Source organism: Manihot esculenta, chromosome 5 (genome assembly GCF_001659605.2).
Source record: "Manihot esculenta cultivar AM560-2 chromosome 5, M.esculenta_v8, whole genome shotgun sequence".
Lineage (NCBI taxonomy): Eukaryota > Viridiplantae > Streptophyta > Magnoliopsida > Malpighiales > Euphorbiaceae > Manihot > Manihot esculenta.
Window position 1 is genome coordinate 9,756,785 of NC_035165.2, and position 27,073 is coordinate 9,783,857.

General features: G+C 42.0%; 1 long non-coding RNA gene across 1 annotated transcript; it reads right to left on the bottom strand.

Moving 5' to 3' along the window:
• Positions 1–37: 37 nt before the first annotated feature.
• LOC122723628 lies at positions 38–26,065 on the bottom strand. The gene is made up of 4 exons (XR_006350623.1): positions 25,703–26,065; positions 25,555–25,593; positions 361–416; positions 38–178 (listed from the first exon to the last, which is right to left on the bottom strand). It is a non-coding gene; the product is annotated as an uncharacterized LOC122723628 (long non-coding RNA).
• Between the last annotated feature and the right edge of the window lie 1,008 nt (positions 26,066–27,073).

The window sequence follows — 27,073 nt, forward strand, 5'->3', positions numbered from 1 at the left end:
CTTAAAATTTATAAATCACATAAATATTATTTACCTTGAAAATTTGAAGCCTGATTTTGGTGTAACTCTTGAGTTTCTTAAAAGTTCTGGTTAATATTATTTTCAGTCTCATTTTCCAAGTTAATATTGATGGAATTCCCTTTCTGCAACTTGCATCGTCGAGCCATGATGTTTGCTTCTGCTTCATGGAAAAAATTGAATATTACACATAGAGGATAAATTAATATAAAAATAGTGAATCAAAGCTTTTTAACAGATGAAAAACGAATGAAAAGTAAATATCAGATGCCTTTCACGTGTTTAACCTAGAACAATTACAATGAAACATTAATTTTAAGGCTTTTGTAATTTTAAACGTACCTGATTGGATTTGATAGTGGGAGCTTCTCCTTTTGATAGTGGACAGAAATTGAAAACTGAATGAATCATGAGTGAGAATGAAAATTAGAATTTGTAGCGGTAGCAGTAGCGGCTGTAGAGAGGGAATTTTTAATTTTAAAGTTTTCATTCCCCCAAGCCAAAAATATATATATTAGCAAGTTTATCATTATATTGCCGCCACTAATTGATAGGGTTCCCTTTATTAATTAATATAATATTATTTATTTTTACCTTTTTGTAATTAAAATATTTTATATTTTTAATTAAATAAGCAAAATAAAATAATTTTAATTTGTTTAAGCAGATTCAAAATCAATACTATGAATTTTTTTTAAAAGAAAAAAAATCATGACCACACCTTTGTAGAGCTGTATTTTTAACATCAAAATAAATTTATTTTCAAAAAAAAAACTTCAAAATTAATTTATACACAAAATACAAATATGTAGGTAAAAAAAATTCAAGTATGTAAAAAAAAAAATTTAAGTGTGCCAAATTTGGCATAATTGTATTTTTTGATGGAATAAGACCCTAAAGGTGTTAAATCGTTGGTTAAAAATTAAATTTAAGTTATATATTGTGGATAAAGAATTTTGGTTTTTTGGTTACCGATTAGTAATTATGTTCAGTAATTAGTAATTCTTTTTAATGAAATATTCATGATGTTTGAATTTTTTGAAACTGGTATTTTAATATTTTTTATGTGCTAAGACTAATCGTTTGATTCTTGAAAAATGATTCGACAAAAAGTTTCCAACACTATTATCTAATTGTTTTATGTGCTGAAAATATATATACATAAAATTCTTAATATATGTATCTTGTGATTTCCAAATAGCAAAATTAACTCTATAAAATAACAATCAGTTTGAGAATGAAAAATTAAAAGATAATGCAAGTGCTCAATTTTTATGTATCTTTTGTGGTTGCTACTCAAACCATGTTGATTAAAAACAAATTATCAGTTCTTAAACTATAAGTGCACTTGCTTCGTGCAAGGATATATTTTGACACAGATTACCATAATTTAAAAACATCCTTCAACTAAAATTGATTCATTAATATGTAACTTTTTAAGTTAGAAAATAATTCTCAATAACTTTTGTATCTAAACAAATGGACAATAGAAGAAAAATTGATTGAGAGACAAAAAAAACATATTATATGAAATTTTTTAGAATCTCTAAGCATATTTTTTGAACTTGATAAACCAATATATAATACCTAGAGTACCTCAGAGTAATTCTCCAAATTATTTTATTAGTTATAGTATTCTATCGTAGTTATATATTTGTAGCTAATTTGATAGCTAATTCCATGACTCTTTGATAATTATAACTAAAATATCATAGTACTCATACAATTCATTTAGCTACGATATTGTGGCTAATGATTTAGTAATAGTTATGACAAACATAATTACATTACTAATATTTTTATGTTTCTGCCACAATTTTTTTGTAATGACTAATAAACTGTAGCTAATAAAATAATTATTACTACAATCATATTAGCTTTGTGGCTATTAAAATTATTACCTATAATATTAATATGTTGTGACTACAATGGTAGTAATTGTTATAAAAAAATTAAATTTATAGCTATTATATCTATTAGCTATAATATTACTTTGTAGCTAAAATTAATTGTGGCAAATAGTCAACAAATAGTTACATTATATATAAAATAAAACAAAAAATACATATTAGTTATAATTGTTGCATTTTTGTTACTAAATAGTTTAAATTAGCCACAATAGGTTTTTAGCCGTAATAAAATAAATATATTAGCCACAATAATTTTTTTTGTAGCTACGTATCGTAACTAGAGATGTAATATGTTGTAGGTGCCGCCGAAAGTGGCTGAGTTTCGGCTCTGGAGGGACTTTCGGCCGCCGAACCTGCCGCCGAAAGTGCCCTGTTCAGCCTTCCTTTACATGATTTCTATGATTGTTTTAAGGTGTTTTAGGGGGTTTTTGAGGGAGTATTTTAGAGTCATGTTCTTGTTTGTTTGGTCCCTCATTTGAGTCCACCTGTGTAGGTTCAGACCCAAGGACCCCATGTAACGATCCGGAAACGGAACCGCTACCGGCGCTAGGATCCAGATCGGCTTAAGGCCGCCGGGACCCGTAGCAAGCCAAACATTCATCCTGAATACCTGTTTAATCCCATACATGATCAACACATACATAAAAATTTGAACTTTTTCCTTTTTCATTCATAAACCAAACTCAACCTATACATGCACTATACATAGACATTAACATTAAACCCGCTTTGGAGTCCTCATCAATGCTCCAATGGGGTGACATAATCATGCATTAAGTTTGGTTAACATAAACATCCATAACATCTGAGATCATGTAATAGAAAGGGATTACTAACATACTATGGTCAAGCACACTTCTAAACCTCAATATCATCATATCATATAAGCATATATAACCCACATTGAACCCATAAACTCCATATCAACCTATACATGCATTTTTACCCCATGAACTTGCATAAAACTTGCTTAAAACACATTATAAGCTAGAGATCGACTCTTACCTCTTCAAGATCGAGAGTAAAGGCGATCTAACTTGGAGTTGGGAGAGATTTAACTCCTTGGGTCTCCAAGCTCAAAAACTTGCTCTTTTGCTCAAATACCTTCAAATCGACATAAAACTTGTTAAAACATGAAAGATCGGAAGGAAAAACACTGGAAACAACCTTAGGAGAGCATGAACTCACCGTGGCCGAAAATAGGGAGAAAACCTCGCCCATTTCGGCCATGGAGCTCTTATATAGGGGCTGCCAGACCACCTTTCGGCAGCCGAACGTGCCCCCACATCTCATGCATGTTCGGCGGCTGAACATGAGGTTCGGCGGCCGAACCTTTGAAACTTTTGCAAGCCTAACTTGCCCTCCAAAACCATCCAATGTTCGGCGGCCTACCTTGAGGTTCGGCGGCCGAACCTGGAAATGTCTCCTTGGTCTTTTTCATTTAAAACTCATTTTCCTTTTTTTTACTTAAAATCATTAAATACATGGAAACATTTTATGAAAACATGATTTTACCCTTCTAGAAGTCTCCGACATCCGAATTCCACCGGACGGTAGGAATTCCGATACCGGAGTCTAGCCGGGTATTACATTCTCCCCCCCTTAAGAACATTCGTCCCCGAATGTTCCTCAAACAAACATAGCATGGCATCAAACATAAGCATACACATAGGAACACATAACACTTACCTTAGAAGAGATGAGGATATTGCTGGAGCATGGACTCCTGTGTCTCCCAGGTACACTCTTCGATGTTATGGTGATTCCAAAGGACTTTTACCATCGGGATTTTCTTGTTCCTTAGCTTCCTGATCTGGGTGTCTAGGATCCGTACTGGCTGCTCAACATAAGTGAGATCCTCTTGGATCTCCACGTCAGGCTCACTAAGAACCTTGCTCGGATCTGACACAAACTTTCTTAACATAGAAACATGGAAAACCGGATGGATTCTTTCCATTGAAGCAGGCAAGTCCAGCTTGTACGATACATTCCCAATCTTCTGCAAGATCTCAAAGGGTCCGATGTACCGTGGAGCTAGCTTACCTTTCTTCCCAAACCGAATCACCCCTTTCATTGGAGATACCTTGAGCAATACCAAATCCCCCTCCTGAAACTCTACTTGCCTTCTGCGGATGTCTGTATAACTCTTTTGCCTGCTTGCAGCAGTCTTGATCCTTTCTCTGATTATGGGTACCACCCTGCTGGTGATCTCCACTAGCTCAGGCCCTGCCAAGGCCTTTTCTCCAACCTCTTCCCAGTAAACAGGTGATCTGCACTTCCTTCCATACAAAGCTTCATATGGAACCATCCCGATGTTAGCATGATGGCTGTTATTGTAGGCAAACTCCACCAAAGGTAGATGCTGCCTCCAAGAACCGCCAAAGTCCAGCACACACATTCTGAGCATATCCTCTATTGTCTGGATGGTCCTTTCTGATTGTCCGTCCGTCTGTGGATGGAAGGCAGTGCTAAAATCCAACCTGGTACCCATAGCGTTCTGCAGACTCCGCCAAAACCTGGAGGTGAACTGGGGCCCTCTATCAGACACTATTGAAACAGAAACCCCATGCAGCCTGACAACCTCATCAACCTACACCTGCGCTAGCTTATCCACAGAATAGCCACTCCTGACAGGGATAAAGTGGGCAGATTTGGTGAGTCTGTCCACAATCACCCATATGGAGTCCAATCTGTTGGACGTTGCCGATAACCCCACCACGAAGTCCATAGCTATATTCTCCCATTTCCACTCTGGAATAGGTAGTGGGTTAAGCATTCCAGCCGGCTTCTAATGTTCCAGTTTCACCCTCTGACATATTTCGCAGGCTGACACAAACTGTGCCACTTCTCTCTTCATAGCTGGCCACCAATAAACCTTCTTCAGATCTTGATACATCTTGGTGGCTCCCGGGTGAACACTGTATCTGGCATTATGAGCCTCTCTCATAATGTCTCCCTTCAGCCCTACGTCATCTGGTACACACAATCTGCTCCCATAGCGGAGGATCCCCTTGCTGTCAAATCTGAACTCACCATCCTTGCCCGACTGAACAGTCCTGGCAATCTTCACTAACTCTGGGTCCTCATGCTGTTTCTGAGCCACCTGCTCCAGAAACACGGGTGCCACTCTCATCTGGGCAACTAAAGCACCTGTACTAGACAACTCCAACTGTAGCCCTTCATTGAGGAGCTCGAAGAACTCCCTCACTACCGGCCTCCTCTCTGCTGATATATGGGACAAACTGCCAAGTGATTTCCGGCTTAAGGCGTCTGCCACAACATTCGCCTTACCCGGATGGTACTGGATCTTGCAATCATAGTCACTGAGTAGTTCTACCCATCTCCTCTGCCTCAGATTCAGATCCCTCTGACTCAAGATGTACTGCAGGCTCTTATGATCGGTAAAGATCTCACATTTAACCCCATAGAGGTAATGCCTCCACATCTTGAGTGCAAAGATTACTGCTGCCATAGACTGAGAAGTCTTCATTGCTAGATGGCAGAGCTAACACTGGCGCTGAAGTCAACCTCTTCTTTAGCTCCTCAAAGCTCTCCTCACATTGGTCGGTCCACACAAACCTTTGGTTCTTCTTAGTCAGTCTGGTCATGGGAGCTGCAATCTTAGAGAAGTCCTGAACGAATCTCCTGTAGTAACCTGCCAAACCCAAGAAACTCTTTATCTCTGTCACCGTAGTGGGTCTAGGCCAGTTAGCTACAGCTTCCACTTTCTTGGGGTCTACCTCGATTCCATTTTCTGACACCACATGCCCCAAGAAAGAGATGCTCCTCAGCCAGAACTCACACTTGGAGAACTTGGCATACAAGCCATGTTCCCTCAAGGTCTGCAAAACCAACCTCAGATGATGGGCATGCTCCTCTGCATTCCTGGAATACACTAAGATATCATCTATGAAGACAATAACAAAGTGATCCAGGTACTGGCTAAACACTCTGTTCATGAGATCCATGAATACTGCAGGGGCATTGGTTAACCCGAACGGCATCACAAGGAACTCATAATGCCAATATCTGGTCCTGAAAGCTGTCTTCGGTACATCCTCTTCTCTTATCCTTAGCTGATGGTACCCCGATCTCAGATCTATCTTGGAGAAACAACCTGCTCCGGCTAGCTGGTTGAATAGATCGTCGATCCTCGGCAACGGGTACTTATTCTTGGTAGTGACCTTGTTCAACTGCCTGTAGTCGATACAAAGTCTAAGGGATCCATCCTTCTTTTTCACAAATAGCACTGGAGCACCCCAAGGTGAGGTACTCGGTCGGATGAAACCCCTATCTACCAGCTCTTGCAACTGCTCTTTTAACTCTTTCAATTCTGCTGGTGCCATCCTGTAGGGAGGGATAGAGATGGGTCTAGTTCCAGGCATCAATTCAATTTCAAACTCTATCTCCCTAGCAGGTGGTAAACCTGGCAGCTCGTCTGGGAAAACATCTAAGAACTCTCTAACCACTGGCACTGAGGCTGGTTCCCTGACCTGACTATCTAGCTCTTTCACATGAGCTAGAAAATCCTGACAACCTCTCCTGAGCAGCCTACGAGCCTGTAGGGCTGATATCAAATGTCTAGGTGTACTCCCCCTGTCTCCTCTGAAGACAACCTCAGACCCATCCTGACATCTGAACCTGACTACCTTGTCTCTGCAATCCAAGGTAGCACCATGGGTAGATAGCCAATCCATCCCTAGAATGACGTCAAAATCTGTCAAATCTAGAACCACAAGGTCGGCGGACAGGCATCTTCCCTCCACAAAAACTGGACTACACTGGCAGACTGACTCTGCCACTGACGGGTCACACTTGGGTCCACTGACCCATAGGGGACACTCTAACCCAGAGACCATCAATCCCAACCTCTCGACGGCCCTCGGAGCAATGAAAGAATGAGATGCACCCGGGTCCATTAAAGCATACACATCAGAACACCCAATGATGAGATTACCTGACACCACGGTGTTGGATGTGTTAGCCTCCTGCTGTGTCATGGTGAAGATCCTGGCTGGAGCTGATGGACCTTCACCCCGGGAACCAGAAGAAGAGGTTGTCCCTCTCCCTCTACCTCTGCCACTACCCTAAGTTGTGGCTAGAGCTGCTGGCTGTGCTACACTACCCGAAGCTGTCTGCTGGGGCTGGCCCATAAAAGGTGCTCTAGGACACTCCCGAGCCATGTGTCCCTCCTGTCCACATCTGAAGCATGCATTAGTCCCAGCCCGACACACTCCCTTGTGTGGCTTCCCACACCTTAGGCATTCTGTACCATCTGAGCCTGAGCTCGAGCCACTGCCGAATCCCAGACCGGATTTCAACTTACTCCAGAACTTGTTCTTCTTCGGCTTCTTGGTGGTGTTACTCCACTTCTTGCTACTTGAGCTCTGAGAAGAGGGACCTAGCCCTCCTCTGCCTGGGGTCTTAACCCCTGAAGACTGGGTCACTGACTGCTTCACTGACCCCTCAATTATAGCACTAGCCTCCATCCTTCGAGCCATATCCACCACAGTGTGGAAGCTTTCCCTCTCAACTGACTGAATCAATGAGGAGTACCTAGAATGCAGTTTCATGACGTATCTCTTGGCTTTCTTCGCATCTGTATCTAGAGCTTGCCCTGCAAAAGGCAATAGCTCCAAGAATTTATCCGTGTACTCCTCTACACCCATGTGTTCTGTCTGCCTCAGCTGCTCAAATTCAATCATCTTCAGTTCTTTGGAACTGTCTGGAAAAGCCCATCCAGCAAACTCGTTAGCAAATTCCTCCCATGACATGCTGTCTAGTCTTGGGTCCACATAACACTTGAACCATTCCCGTACCTTCTTGCACTTTAAAGTGAACCCTGCCATCTGGATGGCCCTACTGTCATCTGCCCCTAGCTCATCAGTTATCATCTTTACTACTCTCAGGTACTCAAAGGGATCATCCCCTGATTTGTATTTGGGAGCATCCAACTTGAGGTAATCTGTCATTTTCACCTTGCTCCCACCGGCTGAGCTAGGTCTAGAAGGTTGAGCAACTGGGTTTGCTGGTTCTGTAGGTGGTGGAGGTGGGGGTGCAGCATTCCCCGAAGTGGGGTTTGCTGGGTTAGGATAGAAGGGTGAGGGTGGATAAGTTGGGTACTGTGGGTAAGGTGGATAGAAAGGTGGATAAGGCATGTAGGTAGGGTAGGGGTTAAAGCTGGAGTAATCCGATGTGCCCCCCATCGGATATCCTGAACCCTATGGGAAGGGCGGATAATGGGGTGGAAAACCATACCCCGAGGCCTGAGCGCCTCCTTGAGACTCCCCTGTCCCTTCTTCCGACATACTGACATCCAGATTTCCATCCCTCCTCTGATCCTCTTCCATAACCTCCCTCACATCTGAAGAACTTCCTCCTCTATCTGTCCCCCTTCTGCTAGCATCAAAAGACCTTCTAGGGTCCCTTGACACTCTTTCTCTGCTTGATCTACATGACATTGCCCTAGGCAATGCAGGAGGACGGACATCAGTGCCCTCATCTTGGGGTGGTACTCCAGTCAATCGTGCAGATCGACGAGTTCCTCTCATCCTGTTTTCTGAAAAACAGTACATAACACATAGAACATCAGCATCATATGGTTCATGTGGAAACACATGAACCTGCATCACATACATAGCATATATATCATAGCAGTAATGCACATGCATATTATCATGGCATTTCACATCATCATACAAGACAGGACTCAACATCCTATCCTAGTGGACATGATCTTTCCTATTGTGCTTGACCTCCTAGAACATCTATGAGCCCGACACTCTAGGTCCAACCATATGAACCTAGGGCTCTGATACTACTCTGTAACGACCCGAAAACCGGACCGCTACCGGCGCTAGGATCCAGATCGGCTTAAGGCCGTCGGGACCCGTAGCAAGCCAAACATTCATCCTGAATACCTATTTAATCCCATACATGATCAACACATACATAAAAATTTAAACTTTTTCCTTTTTCATTCATAAACCAAACTTAACCTGTACATGCACTATACATAGACATTAACATTAAACCCGCCTTGGAGTCCTCATCAATGCTCCAATGGGGTGACATAATCATGCATTAAGTTTGGTTAACATAAACATCCATAACATCTGAGATCATGTAATAGAAAGGGATTACTAACATACTATGGTCAAGCACACTTCTAAACCTCAATATCATCATATCATATAAGCATATATAACCCACATTGAACCCATAAACTCCATATCAACCTATACATGCATTTTTACCCCATGAACTTGCATAAAACTTGCTTAAAACACATTATAAGCTAGAGATCGACTCTTACCTCTTGAAGATCGAGAGTAAAGGCGATCTAACTTGGAGTTGGGAGAGATTTAACTCATTGGGTCTCCAAGCTCAAAAACTTGCTCTTTTGCTCAAATACCTTCAAATCGACATAAAAATTGTTAAAACATGAAAGATCGGAAGGAAAAACATTGGAAACAACCTTAGGAGAGCATGAACTCACCGTGGCCGAAAATGGGGAGAAAACCTCGCCCGTTTCGGCTATGGAGCTCTTATATAGGGGCTGCCAGACCACCTTTCGGCAGCCGAACGTGCCCCCACATCTCATGTATGTTCGGCGGCCGAACCTTTGAAACTTTCGAAAGCCTAACTTGCCCTCCAAAACCATCCAATGTTCGGCGGCCGAACCTGGAAATGTCTCCTTGGTCTTTTTCATTTAAAACTCATTTTCCTTTTTTTTACTTAAAATCATTAAATACATGGAAACATTTTATGAAAACATGATTTTACCCTTCTAGAGGTCTCCGACATCTGAATTCCACCGGACGGTAGGAATTCCGATACCGGAGTCTAGCCGGGTATTACACCCCAGCAGTGAGATAGCTGCTTCCGAGTCTTTTTAGAGCTAGCCTGAGGTGAGTAGAATAACTCTTATGTTTCAAAGTAAATAAATCAGTTTTGAGCATGTTCATTCATCACAAATGCCATGAGATATATTAGGTTGTTGCATTAGAATTCACGAATATGATGCATTGCATATCTTGGTATTGATGTGGATGGATGTTGGATGACCCATTAGTCCTCAATATGATGAGATATGATATGATATGATATGGAAGTCCAGGTGTGGCCTGCATTACGCCCCTGGCACAATGTAAGAAAAAGTCCGGGTGTGGCCTGCACTACGCCCCTGGCACGATAGGATATGTATGATATGTTATGTGTAAGAGAAAGACCAGGTGTGGCCTGCACTACGCCCCTGGCATGATTGGATTATGTAGAGGACTCTTGGTGACAAGTCCATCCTTAATGTGATTTGTTTGTGATGTGATGCATTCCATGAAAGCATGAATTTTAATATAATATTTTATTATTCTACTCACTGGGCTCTAGTAGCTCACCCCATTCCCTTAATCCCCAGGTTGCAGGTACGGGATAGAATCAGGAGGTCAGCAAGAATAAGAAGTCATGTTTTATGTAATAGCTAGATGTGGACATGAGAATGATGTAATGAATAGTATCGAGCAGTCATGTAATGTAATGATGTTTATTGAGGTTTAGAGTTGTACTTGATCCTAGTTTGTATGTAATCCCTTTGTACATGGTCTATAAAATGTTTTATCACTGTTTATGTAAACCAAGCTAAATGTATGGTATGTTACCCCATTGGAGCATTTGATGAGGGCTCCAGTGTGGGGTTTATGATTATGAGTTGTGCATGCACAGGGTCAGCTTGGTAAATGAAAGAAAAGTTTAAATTTTTATGTAATTGTATGATCATGTATGGGATTTAACAGGTATACAGGATGAATGTAAGGCTTGCTACGGGTCCCGACGACCTTATGTCGCTCTGGATCCTAGCGCCGGTAGCGGTCCGATTTTCGGGTCGTTACACCATTTGTTTGCTCACCCTTTAAATCTTTATTGAATCAGTTAGAGTGGGTTGCATTAATTTTTGGGAGTCTCTTTTTATTTGAATTTTTTTGCTTACCGTGGTTTAAATGGCTATCATTAATTAAGAGAGAGATGAGCAAATCTGAAAATTGTGTGTGATAGAAATTGTAATACCCGGCTAGACTCCGATATCGGAATTCCTACCGTCTGGTGGAATCTCGGATGTCGAAAAACTCTAAAAGGGTAAAACCATATTTTCATAAAATGTTTTAATGTATTTTATAGTTTTAAGCAAGAAAGGAAATTGAGTTTTGAATGAAAAAGACCAAGGAGGCATTTTCAGGTTCGGCCGCCGAACCTCAAGTTCGGCCGCCGAATATTGGATAGTTTAGGGGGGCAAGTTAGGCTTCCGAAAGTTTCAAAGGTTCGGCCGCCGAACCTCATGTTCGGCCGCCGAACCTCATGTTCGGCCGCCGAACTTGCATGAGTTTTGGAGGCACTTTAGGCTGCCGAAAGGTGGTCTGGCAGCCCCTATAAAAGGGCTCCATGGCCGAAACGGGCGAGTTTTCTCCCCATTTTCGGCCACGGTGAGTCCCTGCTCTCCCATGGTTTGTTTTTGATGTTTTTCCTCCGGTCTTTAGAGTTTTAACGAGTTTTATCTTGATTTGAAGATTTTTGAGCAAAAGAGCAAGTTTTGGAGCTTGGAGACCAAAGAGTTGAGATCTCCCCCATCTCCAAGTTAGGATCGTTTCTCCTCTAGATCTTCAAGAGGTAAGCTTCGATCTTGCCATTCTAGTATGTTTTAAACAAGTTTTATGAGTTTTGTGGGGTAGAAATGCATGTTTAGGTTATTGTTGGTTTTATGGGTTTATGTTGAGTTTTTGAGCAATGTGGGTTGTTTGATGTGTTTTGGTTGGGGTTTAAGTTAGTTTGAGACCCCTATGTGCTTGTTGCCTTGAGTTTGCATGTTGTAGACTAGGTAAATGCATGATTGAATGGATTGGGAGGCATTTGTGCATGAAAAAGGCTGAGTTCTGCCCTTTGGAAGAACTCAGGTTCGGCAGCCGAAGGGACTTTCGGCCGCCGAACCTGCCTGTGGAGGCCAACTTTTGGCTGCCGAACCCTGCCCCCGAAAGTGGACTTTCGGCTCTGGAAGGGAGTTTCGGCCGCCGAAGCTGCCGCCGAACATGCATGAGTTTCGTTTCTGGAGGGAACCTTCGGCCGCCGAAAGTGCCGCCGAAGGTGCATGACTTTCGGCTCTGGAGGGACTTTCGGCCGCCGAACCTACCGCCGAAAGTGCCCTGTTCAGCCTTCCTTTGCATGATTTATGTGATTGTTTTAAGATGTTTTAGGGGGTTTTTGGAGAGTATTTTAGAGTCATGTTCATGGATGTTTGGTCCCTCATTTGAGTCCACCTGTGTAGGTTCGGACCCGAGGAACCGAGGACCTCAGCAGTGAGATAGCTGCTTCAGAGTCATTAGAGCTTCAGCCAGAGGTGAGTGGAATAACTCTTTACGTTTCAAAACAAATAAATAAATTTTGAGCATGATACATGCATCACGTATGCCATGAGATATACTAGGTTGTTTGCATTAGAATTCACGAATATGTTGCATTCCATAACTTGATGATGATGCGGATGGATGTTGAATGATCCTTTAGTCCTCGTATGTTATGGTATAATGATGATACGGTATGGATAGCCAGTGAGGCCCATTCTACGCCCCTGGCACTATGTTAAGAGAAAGACCAGTGAGGCCCATTCTACGCCCTTGGCACTATGGAATGTTATGTTATATTATGTTATATTAAGAGAAAGACCAGTGAGGCCCATTCTACGCCCCTGGCACGATTGGACTATGTAGAGGACTATTGGTGACAAGTCCATCCTTGATGTGATTTGTTTGTGCGGTATTGCATTTCATGAAAGCATGAAATTTAAATTGAATATGTTATTATTCTGCTCACTGGGCTTTATAGCTCACCCCTCTCCCTTAACCCCCAGATTTGCAGGTACAGGGTAGACCGGGAGGTCAGCAGGTGTAATACCCGGCTCGAGTCCGGCATCGGCATTCCTGTAGTCCGATGGAATCTCGGGTGTCGGAACCCTCGAGAAGGGTAATGCATATGTTTTCCAAGGTATTTTCACTTGTTTTCATGTTTTGAAGTGTGAAAAGACTTGAGTTTTGAAAGAAAAGCAACAAGGGAGAAATGCAAAGGTTCGGCCGCCGAAGGTCACTTTCGGCCGCCGAACATTGCATGGTTGCGGCTTCACGTTCGGCTGCCGAAGGTGGTCTGGCCAGCCACCTATAAAAGGGCCAAGGGTCGGTGGAAGGAGGGTATTTCTCCTCCACTTGCAGCCAGAGGTGAGTTTCAGCCTCTCCTACGTTGACTTTCATGTTTTCCATGATTTTCATCAAATCTTTCAAGAGTTTTAAGAGTTTTGGTGATTTATGAAGGTTTTGAGCAAAAGAAGCAAGTTTTGAAGTTTGGAGCTTTGGAAGAGCTTTTCTTCATATCTCCACGTTAGGATCCTTCATCCTCAAGTTCTTAAGAGGTAAGTGAAGATCCTGAGCTTCTTTGATGGTTTTGAAAGGTTTTATGAAGTTTGTATGGGTAGTTTGCATGTTTAGGTTTAGGTGAGGTTTTTGGTGCTTTGTGGTGTTTCAGCATGTTGAAGTGTTATGTGCTATGTTTGTTTGGGGTTTTAGGGTAGTTTTAGACCCCTTTGTGCATATATATGAGTATATGCTAGTTGGGAGTAGTTGATATGCATGTTTGTAGGTTTTTGGGCAAAGTTTGCATGAAACAGAGCAGGGTTCTGTCCTTCGGGCAAAACCAGGTTCGGCCGCCGAAGGAAGGTTCGGCCGCCGAACCCTTTGTGGAGGCAGTTCAGCTGCCAAAGGTTGCCCCCGAAAGCTAGGCTTTCGGTTTAGAAAGGGACTTTCGGCCGCCGAAAGAGGGAGTTCGGCCGCCGAAAGTGTGTGAGTTTCGTCTCTGGACGAGACCTTCGGCTGCCGAAGGTGCCGCCGAACATGCATGAGTTTCGTCTCTGGAGTGGGGTTTCGGCCGTCGAACCTGCCGCCGAAGGTGCCCTGTCCAGCTTTCTTTTGCATGTTTTATGTGTTGGTTTTAGGATCGTTTAGAGGGGTTTTGGGGAGTTTCTTAGAGATGTTCTTGAGTGAGTTTAGTCCCTCATTTGAGTCCACCTGTGTAGGTACGGACCAGAGGAATCAGGGAAGTCAGCAGTGAGTCCAGTGTCAGAACCTGCAGAGTCAGTTCAGAGATAACTAAAGGTGAGTGGAATTTAACTTAATGTTTTAATATGACAACTACTATTTTCTCATGCTTCATGCATCATGAATATGCTATAGGGTGAGTGCATTAGTGTACACCAAGATGATGCATTGCATTTATCCTTGTACTTGGCATTGCTCCTTGTACATTGCTTATGTGAGACGGCACGGACTTCGTGAGGATTCATTAGCCCTCAGAGGAAAGACCTGGAACAGCCCTACGGGGACCAGGCACAACACAAAGACCTGGAACAGCCCTACGGGGACCAGGCACATGGTACTTAGGTACCCCAGATGAGATAGAGGGAGTTTTGATCCGTCCGGCCGAGGTTATGTGATTATGTGTTGCATTCCATGAGAACATGTTTTATCACATGTATTTGCCTATTCTACTCACTGGGCTATCGTAGCTCATCCCTCTCCCCTAACTCCAGTTGTGCAGGTTCAGAGGTCAGAGAGAACTCAGCAGGGTACAGGAAGAGTACAGAGTTTTGTAATAGCTAGTGTGGACATGTATATGTATAGAGATAATGTTTATGTACAGTGTATGGACAATGTATAGAATGGTGCTTGAGTTATAAGCCTTGTAATCCCTTTGTGGAGTCACATGATCAGTTTATGTATGTTTCGTTATTGTTGTATGTTTCTGAGCAAAACCAGGCTTAACATTATGAGTTGATCCGCCTAGAGCCATGAGGAACTCTAGTAGGGATTAGTAGAGCACAGAGAGAGTGCATGCACAGGTTAAGCCTTGGAATAAAGAAAAGTTTTATGTTTTTACAGTAAATGTATGATCATGTATGGGATTTCACAGGTATACAGACAGGAGAGCAGGCTTACTACGGGTCCCGGCGACCTTAAGTCGATCTGGATCCTAGTGCCGGTGGCAGTTCGGTTTCCGGGCTGTTACAGATTGGTATCAGAGCCCTAGGTTCACATGGTCGGACCTATAGAGAGAGAGTTGGGCTCATAGAGAGGTTTATCAGGTCAAGCACCATAGGAAAAACATGTCCACTAGGATAGGATGTCAGTCCTGTCGCTATATGTTGATGTACAATGCCATGAGTTATGCATGTGCATGTTTTTGATGTGTTGCTGATGTGTTATGTGATGTTGTTTTCCAGAACGTGAAGATGCGAGGAACTCGTCGATCCGCGAGATTGACCGGAGTCCCACCTGTAAGTGAGGGTACAGCTGCTCGTCCACCTGCCTTGCCAAGGGCAAGATCGCATAGGTCAAGCAGGGAAGGAACGTCACGAGACCCTAGAAGGTCTTCTGACGAGAGCAGGAGAGGAGTAAGTAGAGGGGGAAGGTCAGTAGAAGAAAGAGGTGTGATGGAAGAGGATCAGAGTAGAGATGTACGCATGAGTGTAGGAAGGTCAGAAGAAGGTATGGGGGAATCCCAGGGAGGCATGCAGGCCTCGGGGTTTGGCTATCCACCCTTTCCACAGGGCCCAGAGTATCCGATGGGAGGCACGTCGGATTACTCCAGCTTTGCCCCATATCCACCCTACATGCCCTATATGCCTTATCCTTCCTTTTATCCACCATATCACATGTATCCACCCCCACCTGTTCATCCAAGTCCAGTACAGCCTGAAGTGAGGGAACCAGTTCCTCCACCACCACCTCCTGAACCAGTAGCCCCTGTTGTGGAAGCACAGCAACCCAGTTCTTCAGGGGGAAGTAAGGTGAAGATGACCGAGTACTTAAAGTTGGATGCTCCGAAATTCAATACAGGAGATGATCCCTTTGAGTATCTCAGTGCAGTTAGAATGATAACAAGTGAGTTGGGAGCTGATGATGGTAGAGCCATTGAGATGGCAGGGTTCACTTTAAAGTGTAAGAAAGCTAGAGAATGGTTCAAGAACTATGTGGACCCGAGACTTGAGAGTATGACATGGGAAGAGTTCGCCAACGAATTTGCTGGATGGGCTTTTCCTGACAGTTCCAGGGAACTAAAAGTTGTGGAGTTTGAACAGTTGCGACAGACGGAGGAGATGAGTGTTGATGACTATACAGATAAGTTCCTGGAATTGTTGCCATATGTCGGTCAGGCATATGATACAGATCAGAAGAAGGCAAAGAGATATGCCACAAGGCTTCATCCTAGGTATTTCTCTTTGATTCTTCATGCGGAGAAGGAAAGTTTCCACTCTATTGTGGATGCTGCTAGAAAGATGGAGGCCAGTGCCATAAGTCAAGGTGTAGTTAAGGCACAGTCTTCTGGTGTTAAACCAGGTTCCTCCTCACAGAGTACAGCAAGTGCAAGTAAAAAGAGATGGGAGAAATTCAGAGGAAAGAGAGGCAAGTTTTGGAACAGGCTTAAGTCGGGTCTGGGAATGAGTAGTGGCTCCAGTTCTGGCGCAGAGTTTCCAGTGTGCAAGAGGTGTGGCAAACAGCATAGAGGAGCTTGTCAGTTGGGATCCACAGCCTGCTATAGATGTGGGCAGGAGGGACATTATGCACGGGAATGTCCTCATGCGACTTTAGTTGCACCATCCCAGCAGATGAGTGCGGGCAGTGTAGTCCAGCCCGTAGCTTCAGCCATTCCACCAAGCAGTGGCAGAGGAAGAGGAAGAGGGGCAGCCTCTTCATCAGGGATGGGTTCCCGAGGTGCAGGTCCGTCAGCCCCAACACGGATTTTCACCCTGACTCAGCAGGAGGCAGACACGTCGAACACGGTGGTGTCAGGTAATCTCATCATTGGGTGTTCAGAGGTGTATGCTTTAATGGACCCCGGTGCTTCTCACTCTTTCATTTCTTCTAGAGCTGCAGAGAGGTTGGGTCTGATAGTGTCTGAGTTAGAGTGTCCTCTATGGGTCAGTGGACCCAAATGTGATCCATCTTTGGCAGAGTTAGTCTGTCGGTTCAGTCCAGTGTGCATAGAGGGTAGATACCTTCCAGCTGACCTGGTGGTTCTAGAGTTGACAGATTTTGATGTCATTCTAGGGATGGACTGGTTATCTACGTATGATGCTACCCTGAACTGTAGAGACAAAGTAGTCAGTGTCAGAGACCAGGATGGGTCAGAGTGTGTCTTCAGAGGAGACAGGAGAGGGACACCTAGGGGTTTGATATCAGCCCTCCAGGCTCGTAGGATGTTAAGGAAGGGGTGTCAGGGGTTCCTAGCTTATGTGAGAGAGCTAGACAGTCAGGTTAGGGAACCATCCTCAGTACCAGTTGTCAGAGACTTCCTAGATTTGTTTCCTGAAGAGCTTCCAGGATTGCCACCAGATAGGGAAATAGAGTTCGAGATTGAGTTGATGCCCAATGCTAGACCGATCTCTATTCCTCCCTACAGGATGGCACCAGCAGAGTTGCGAGAGTTGAAAGAACAGTTACAGGATTTGGTAGCTAAGGGTTTCATCCGCCCGAGTACCTCACCCTGGGGTGCTCCAGTATTATTTGTCAGAAAGAAGGATGGACCTCTGAGACTTTGTGTCGACTATAGACAGTTGAACAAAGTCACTATCAAAAATAATTATCCGTTACCCAAGATCGATGATCTATTCGACCAGCTGGCAGGAGCAAGTTGTTTTTCTAAAATAGATCTGAGATCCGGATACCATCAGTTGAAGATCAGGGAAGGAGATGTATCCAAGACTGCTTTCAGAACCAGATATGGGCATTATGAGTTCCTTGTGATGCCGTTCGGGTTGACGAACGCCCCTGCAGCATTCATGGATCTCATGAACAGGGTTTTCCGGGAGTACTTGGATCGTTTTGTGATCGTCTTTATTGATGATATCTTGGTGTACTCCAGGAATGCAGAGGACCATACCCAGCATCTGCGGATAGTGCTGCAAACCTTGAAGGAACATGGCTTGTATGCCAAGTTCTCCAAGTGCGAGTTCTGGCTAAGGAGCATTTCCTTTTTGGGACATGTTGTATCAGAGGACGGTATATCAGTAGATCCCAAAAAGGTAGAGGCAGTAGCCAACTGGCCTACACCCACTACAGTGACAGAGATCAAGAGTTTTCTGGGTTTGGCAGGCTACTATCGGAGATTCGTGCAGGACTTCTCGAAGATAGCTGCTCCTATGACCATACTGACTAGAAAACATCAGAAGTTTGTGTGGTCAGAGGAATGTGAGGAGAGTTTTACAGAGTTGAAGAGACGGTTAACTTCAGCACCGGTGTTAGCTCTGCCGATTAGTGATGAAGATTTCACAGTGTTCTGTGATGCATCCCGAGTGGGATTAGGTTGTGTGTTGATGCAGAAGGACAAAGTGATAGCTTATGCTTCTAGACAGCTGAAGAAGCACGAGCTGAATTACCCGACACACGATCTTGAGATGGCAGTTGTTATCTTTGCACTTAAGATGTGGAGGCATTACCTCTATGGGGTAAAATGTGAGATCTATACGGATCATAAGAGCCTGCAGCACATCTTAAGTCAGAAAGATTTAAACTTGAGGCAGAGACGGTGGGTAGAATTGCTCAGTGATTACGATTGTAAGATCCAGTATCATCCGGGCAAGGCTAATGTTGTAGCTGATGCCTTAAGCCGAAAGTCACTTGGCAGTTTATCCCACATTGTAGTAGAGAGAAGACCGGTGGTGAAGGATTTCTACAAGCTGGTGGAAGAAGGGTTACAGTTGCAGTTATCTGGTACAGGTGCTTTGCTCGCACAGATGAGAGTGACACCAGTGTTTCTAGAGCAAGTGGCTCTGAAACAGCACGAAGACCCCGAGTTAGTGAAGATTGCCAGGACTGTTCAGTCGGGCAACAGTGCAGAGTTCAGATTTGACGGTGAGGGGATTCTTTGGCACGGTAAGAGGTTATGTGTACCAGATGATAATAGTTTGAAGGCCGACATTATGAGGGAAGCTCATAATACGCGGTATAGCATTCACCCAGGAGCCACCAAGATGTATCAAGATCTGAGAAGGGTGTATTGGTGGCCGGCAATGAAGAGAGAAGTGGCACAGTTCATGTCAGCCTGCGAGACATGTCAAAGAGTGAAGCTAGAGCACCAAAAGCCGGCTGGAATGCTTAACCCACTGCCGATTCCAGAATGGAAATGGGAAAACATAGCGATGGATTTTGTAGTGGGATTACCGGCGACGTCTAACAGACTAGACTCCATATGGGTGATTGTGGATAGACTTACTAAATCTGCTCACTTCATTCCCGTCAGGAGTAACTACTCTGTGGACAAGTTGGCGCAGGTGTATGTAGACGAGATAGTCAGGTTGCATGGAGTTCCAGTGTCGATAGTATCAGATCGAGGACCTCAGTTCACCTCCAGGTTTTGGCGGAGTCTGCAAAATGAAATGGGCACACGGTTGGATTTCAGCACTGCTTTCCATCCACAGACAGACGGTCAGTCAGAGAGAACCATCCAGACCATTGAAGATATGCTAAGAATGTGTGTGTTAGACTTTGGAGGTTCATGGAGGCAGCATCTACCTCTGGTGGAGTTTGCCTATAACAACAGCCATCATGCTAGCATAGGGATGGCTCCTTATGAAGCTTTGTATGGGAGGAAGTGCCGAACACCTGTTTGCTGGGAAGAGGTAGGAGAGAAAACTCTTGCAGGGCCAGAGTTAGTTGAGATAACCAGCAAATTAGTACCTATCATTAGAGAGAGAATCAGAACAGCTGTAAGCAGACAGAAAAGCTATGCAGACATCCGTAGGAAGCAGATAGAGTTCCAGGAGGGGGATATGGTATTGCTTAAGGTGTCTCCGATGAAGGGAGTGGTTCGGTTTGGAAAGAAGGGTAAACTAGCCCCACGGTACATTGGTCCCTTTGAGATCTTGCAGAAGATCGGGCCTGTGTCGTATAAGCTAGATTTACCAGCTTCTATGGAAAGAATTCACCCGGTATTCCATGTTTCTATGTTGAGAAGGTTTGTGTCAGATCCAGAGAAGGTTCTTAGTGAACCGGAGGTACCTATGTAGAGCAGCCAGTGCGGATCCTTGACACCCAGATCAGAAAGCTGAGAAACAAGGAGATACCAATGGTGAAAGTACTGTGGAACCACCACAACCTAGAAGAGTGCACTTGGGAGACTCGGGAGTCCATGCTCCAGCAATACCCATATTTGTTTTGAGGTTAGTGTTTCCCCTTTTCTATGTGTTTATGTTGTGTTAGGGACATTCGGGGACGAATGTTCTTAAGGGGGGGAGAATGTAATACCCGGCTCGAGTCCGGCATCGGCATTCCTGTAGTCCGATGGAATCTCGGGTGTCGGAACCCTCGAGAAGGGTAATGCATATGTTTTCCAAGGTATTTTCACTTGTTTTCATGTTTTGAAGTGTGAAAAGACTTGAGTTTTGAAAGAAAAGCAACAAGGGAGAAATGCAAAGGTTCGGCCGCCGAAGGTCACTTTCGGCCGCCGAACATTGCATGGTTGCGGCTTCACGTTCGGCTGCCGAAGGTGGTCTGGCCAGCCACCTATAAAAGGGCCAAGGGTCGGTGGAAGGAGGGTATTTCTCCTCCACTTGCAGCCAGAGGTGAGTTTCAGCCTCTCCTACGTTGACTTTCATGTTTTCCATGATTTTCATCAAATCTTTCAAGAGTTTTAAGAGTTTTGGTGATTTATGAAGGTTTTGAGCAAAAGAAGCAAGTTTTGAAGTTTGGAGCTTTGGAAGAGCTTTTCTTCATATCTCCACGTTAGGATCCTTCATCCTCAAGTTCTTAAGAGGTAAGTGAAGATCCTGAGCTTCTTTGATGGTTTTGAAAGGTTTTATGAAGTTTGTATGGGTAGTTTGCATGTTTAGGTTTAGGTGAGGTTTTTGGTGCTTTGTGGTGTTTCAGCATGTTGAAGTGTTATGTGCTATGTTTGTTTGGGGTTTTAGGGTAGTTTTAGACCCCTTTGTGCATATATATGAGTATATGCTAGTTGGGAGTAGTTGATATGCATGTTTGTAGGTTTTTGGGCAAAGTTTGCATGAAACAGAGCAGGGTTCTGTCCTTCGGGCAAAACCAGGTTCGGCCGCCGAAGGAAGGTTCGGCCGCCGAACCCTTTGTGGAGGCAGTTCGGCTGCCAAAGGTTGCCCCCGAAAGCTAGGCTTTCGGTTTAGAAAGGGACTTTCGGCCGCCGAAAGAGGGAGTTCGGCCGCCGAAAGAGGGAGTTCGGCCGCCGAAAGTGTGTGAGTTTCGTCTCTGGACGAGACCTTCGGCTGCCGAAGGTGCCGCCGAACATGCATGAGTTTCGTCTCTGGAGTGGGGTTTCGGCTGCCGAACCTGCCGCCGAAGGTGCCCTGTCCAGCTTTCTTTTGCATGTTTTATGTGTTGGTTTTAGGATCGTTTAGAGGGGTTTTGGGGAGTTTCTTAGAGATGTTCTTGAGTGAGTTTAGTCCCTCATTTGAGTCCACCTGTGTAGGTACGGACCAGAGGAATCAGGGAAGTCAGCAGTGAGTCCAGTGTCAGAACCTGCAGAGTCAGTTCAGAGATAACTAAAGGTGAGTGGAATTTAACTTAATGTTTTAATATGACAACTACTATTTTCTCATGCTTCATGCATCATGAATATGCTATAGGGTGAGTGCATTAGTGTACACCAAGATGATGCATTGCATTTATCCTTGTACTTGGCATTGCTCCTTGTACATTGCTTATGTGAGACGGCACGGACTTCGTGAGGATTCATTAGCCCTCAGAGGAAAGACCTGGAACAGCCCTACGGGGACCAGGCACAACACAAAGACCTGGAACAGCCCTACGGGGACCAGGCACATGGTACTTAGGTACCCCAGATGAGATAGAGGGAGTTTTGATCCGTCCGGCCGAGGTTATGTGATTATGTGTTGCATTCCATGAGAATATGTTTTATCACATGTATTTGCCTATTCTACTCACTGGGCTATCGTAGCTCATCCCTCTCCCCTAACTCCAGTTGTGCAGGTTCAGAGGTCAGAGAGAACTCAGCAGGGTACAGGAAGAGTACAGAGTTTTGTAATAGCTAGTGTGGACATGTATATGTATAGAGATAATGTTTATGTACAGTGTATGGACAATGTATAGAATGGTGCTTGAGTTATAAGCCTTGTAATCCCTTTGTGGAGTCACATGATCAGTTTATGTATGTTTCGTTATTGTTGTATGTTTCTGAGCAAAACCAGGCTTAACATTATGAGTTGATCCGCCTAGAGCCATGAGGAACTCTAGTAGGGATTAGTAGAGCACAGAGAGAGTGCATGCACAGGTTAAGCCTTGGAATAAAGAAAAGTTTTATGTTTTTACAGCAAATGTATGATCATGTATGGGATTTCACAGGTATACAGACAGGAGAGCAGGCTTACTACGGGTCCCGGCGACCTTAAGTCGATCTGGATCCTAGTGCCGGTGGCAGTTCGGTTTCCGGGCTGTTACAGCAGGAGTAGAGTCATGTTTTATGTAATAGTTAGATGTGGACATGAATATGATGTAATATGAAATTATAGTATAGAAATGTAATGTATTGATGCTTATGGAAGTTTAGAGTTGTGCTTGACCATAGTATGATGTTAATCCCTTTCTAGTACATGATCTTAAATGTTTAATGATGATTATTGTAAGCCAAGCTTAATGTATGTTATGTTACCCCATTGGAGTATTTGATGAGGACTCTAGTGCGAGGTTTTATGTTATGATTTGTGCATACACAGGTTAAGCTTGGTGAAGGAATGAATGAATGATAGAATGAATGAAAGAATGAATGAATGAGTGAATGAATGACCAAATGAGAAAGTTTTAAAAATTTTTATGTAATTGTTGATCATGTATGGGATTAAACAGGTTTACAGTATGAATGTTTGGCTTGCTATGGGTCTCGGCGGCCTTAAGCCGATCTGGATCCTAGCGCCGGTGGTCGTTACAGAAATGGCCTATGCAATGATTGGTCCTCGATTTACCCAAACCACAATAGTCAAATCATATAAAAAAAAAAAAGAAAAGAAAAGCAGGAAATTTAAAGTACACAACATAAATTAAAACTTGCTCCATTGATCAAAGACTATGAGCATAGCTAGTAGCCATTTGAACAATGCGACCAACTGAGTAACTGTGAGTGGGTATCACAAATATGCACATTCGCGTAAAAAGGTTGATAACTTTTCAAGTAAGAATAAAGTGCTTAAGGTTGAATGTATATTAAAGTGGTAAGGGCAGATTATGCTAAAAGTTGCATAGTCAAACCAAAGAATATTTATGCATGAATGAAAATATTAATTATCTCTCTTTTGAGGAAAGTACCTTTGAGCCACGGTTAGTGAAAAGAAACAAAGAAGGGAGGGATAACCTTAGTGCATGTTGGCAGCACTGTGATGCTTTAGTTTAGGAGTCTAGAGTAGTGAATTAAGTGGACATTAGGATCAAGTAGAAAAGGTTTTGATTGTCTAAATTGTCTTATGCTTGAGGACAAGTAAGAAGTTAGGTGTGGGGTATATTTGATCGCATATAATTTCAATATATTTTTCATATTGTTCTTAGCATTGATTTGAATATTTTTTAATTAATTTTGTATTTTTTGTTATATTTCGCAAAAAAGCAAAAGAGAAGCAGATTTGATAAAAAGTGGTTTAAAAGCGCTAAGATTGACTTAACCAGCGATTTGGGCAAACCATCAGGATGATCATACTTCATAAAAGCCAAGAATTACCTAGACCTGCAGGCTGAGTTAACTATTTCAACAACCTGTATAGAATCTGACAGTGAGCGAAAAAATTTTAAATTTGAATTTAAGAAGACCAGGTCTCCTCATTAAAAGCCGCGGGATCCACTCGACTTTCCCTCATTTAGTGCAGCACGATATCCTCCCCAAATCAAGGAGTTATCACCTTAGAAGAAACATATTAAAGGAAGGATTCCTAATTTAAAGCAAAGAAGAATTTCTAGTCTCAAAAGGACTTTATTATAGTTAAGCACCTATATAAGCCCAGCTTTGAGGACAGCCGCAACATCCACAAGCGATCCCGCCTTCATTTTTCAATTCTTTTTTCTCTTTTGTATTTTCTTTTAAAGCCATGAGTGATTAAACTCTTTATTCTAGTTGGTGTTGAGGTGAAATTTGTGAAATCTAAACTTAATTGTTTTTCTTTTATTTTTCCAATATTTATGCAATTTTATCTCTTAATATTATTATTGTTTTGTTATTTGATCAATAGAGCTCATTGTTTATCATTTCAAAGTGATATATTGTTTGAATACTTGAAATCGTAATTGCTTAGGTTATTCAACAATATGTAATAATTAGTGTAACCCACTAAGAAATTGTATAATTTAGTTTAAACTCACCACGCAGTTTGGTTTGTTGGTTAGAATTAAATTTCTCTAATTCTTAAGACAGCTGATAAATAAAATCCTAAAAACGTTCTTTGGGTAATTTGTTGGCTAGGGTTAATTAGCGAATGTTTTCTAATTAATTTAAATCTAATACGAGATTGGTTAAACGGAACATCTTTTATAACTATAATTAATTTATTGGAATAAATAAAGATATCTTTTTATTTCTATTATCAATTTCCAAATTAAAATGGATCCTACACTACAACTAGAACTTGTTTACGTTGATTTTATTCTCTTTTGATTATCATTTTCTTTAATTGTTTTAATCTTTATTTTAACTCATCATCAAAATTTCCCATTTTTTTTATTTTTTATTTTTCTAGTCATTGTTTGGAAATTCTTAGTGTCAATTCCCTGTATATTCGATTCTATTCTCCCTATACACAATTCATATTTGTTGGTTTTTAATAGGTTATTTTTTGTGACTTCGACACTCATAAAAATTCTAGATCTAACTTGAAAGTCGGAGGGTCTCCACCGGGGCATTTCCGATGGACCCCTGACCATTTTTTCATATTTTGCAGGTCCTCTTCTTCAAATCGAGTATGGAGGGTTCTATATGAAATCTCAAAGGCATCCACCCCTCATCAAACCAATCACGGATCAATGATCAACCCATCAAATTGATGTACTGTCTAGGTGTCAGCATTTGACCAACCCGCTGGATCTCAATTCGTCAGTCTCATTCTAACACAGAAGGTACAAACCTTAATATTAGACTGAGAAGCAAATCGTCTATCATCATTATTAAAAGAAGAGAGAGTTCCTCTTCCATAAGAAGATTTTTGTGAAAATCTTAGGGAGATTTGGCTAGAAGAGTCTTAGGCTCAAGAATTAACCCTAGATTAAGTTGTCTCTCCTATTGAACCATAAGGGAGAGCCTTATTGATGCATGACAAAGGATCCATCGTTATTATTTGAGATCTAGCATTGCTAAAAACATCATTGAAACCTTTCAAGAAATGAATGATATAGTCATTCTGTTTATAAGTGCTCACAGTTTTAAAAGTACCATTGTCTAAAATTGTCTAATTCATCTCAAAGAGTTTTTAGGTGAGTAAAATAATCGATGCTAGATAAATTACCTTGCTTAAAACTATAAATATCTTCTTATAAATAAGAAATACGAAACATATCAACTTGAAAAAAATGATCGTGCATACCTTGTCATGCATCAGCCGCAACGTCGATCCAGATAATGCCTAGAGTAATAGATTGAGAGAGAGATCTTGTTATTCATGAGAGAACCATATTATTGCATCTGTCCCATGCCGCAAACATAATCATCTTTTTCTGGCATTTTAAGAGTACCTTCAATGAATTTGATTTTGTTCTTTGACTGTAATGCCATTTTCATCGCTCTAGTCCAAGAGTGATAGTTTGATCTAGAAAGAACTAAAAACACTAGAATTAGTGTCAAATTTTCATTTGGATAAAGAAAAAAAAGAATTGGATGGATTAATAAGGTAATCATTTGTTAGATTTATGCTTTAGGGTTAGCAGATGACTCTGCTGCCATAGTTAGAGTTTGGAAGAGAAGGTAAAAAAAAAAAATAGAAAAGGGAAGAATGCATATGCGTGAGAGAACTGAAAAGAAAAACTTGAGAAAAGCCGAAGAAAGAGACACTTGAACAAAGAAAAAATTATTACTTTGATACTATATTGATTTGTTGAGAGAAGATAAAAATTTTGGCATATTAAATATTTTGGAGGAAATCCAGATATATACAACTTAAGAAATAATTGATTAAATAAATAAATAAATAAAATCCTTCTAAAATAATCTTAAATTAATTTTGATTATCTGAATCCTGTAATAACTCCAATGGAAGACAAGGCCATTCATAGGTGAAGAAGAAGCACTAAACAGAAACAAAGCAACCCAACAATGCCCAATTGTGTTAATGGAGTTAGGTTGCTGTCGTGTTCATTACACATTGCTTTTATTGCTTTGAAAGTTGGCGAGCTGTTTCACATGCAGCCTTAGCCTTCTATTTCTACGTGTGTTGTCCTTCTTCTGCTCTGTAATAAAGCCTAGTGTTCATATATGTATATATGGACCCCTTCCTTTCACATGGAACTCACATGCCTTAGTTTTATTACCACCATAATATTGTAGTACATGCATGGAAGATCATGTCTATTATTTTTTCTATTTTACACTAGCTACTGAATTTTTGTGTTTTTTACTAGGTTGAATTTTCAATTTCACTGTCCTCTTAGAGTACCTTAGTACCTTAGCTTTGTTCTTCTCTCTATGCATTCTACTGTTAATCAGCTGCTATTTTGTTGCATATGCATCTATATTAAAGATGATTTAGCCTGTTTGTACTCTTAAACTTACTAAATATGTGGGTGTGTTATCGATTTCTATTTTCAAAATTGTCGTACAGAATATACATTCATTTAAAATTGATCGGTTTACATTTTCACTTTTCGTAAGTAGACTCATATTCTTTTTGGCTATTCAATGTCCCGCTTGATTTTTCTAAATTTCGAATAATATTTAATTTTTTTTTTATTTTCGATTCTCTTATAAATCACTTAACACCTCTGAGTGAAATTCTTAATTATTTAAAACTTAATCGAAATATATGTATGGAACATTGTAATTTCATATATTTTATTAGTCTTTATAAGAATTATGATTTATTAACAAAGAGATTACCTATTAAATTATGG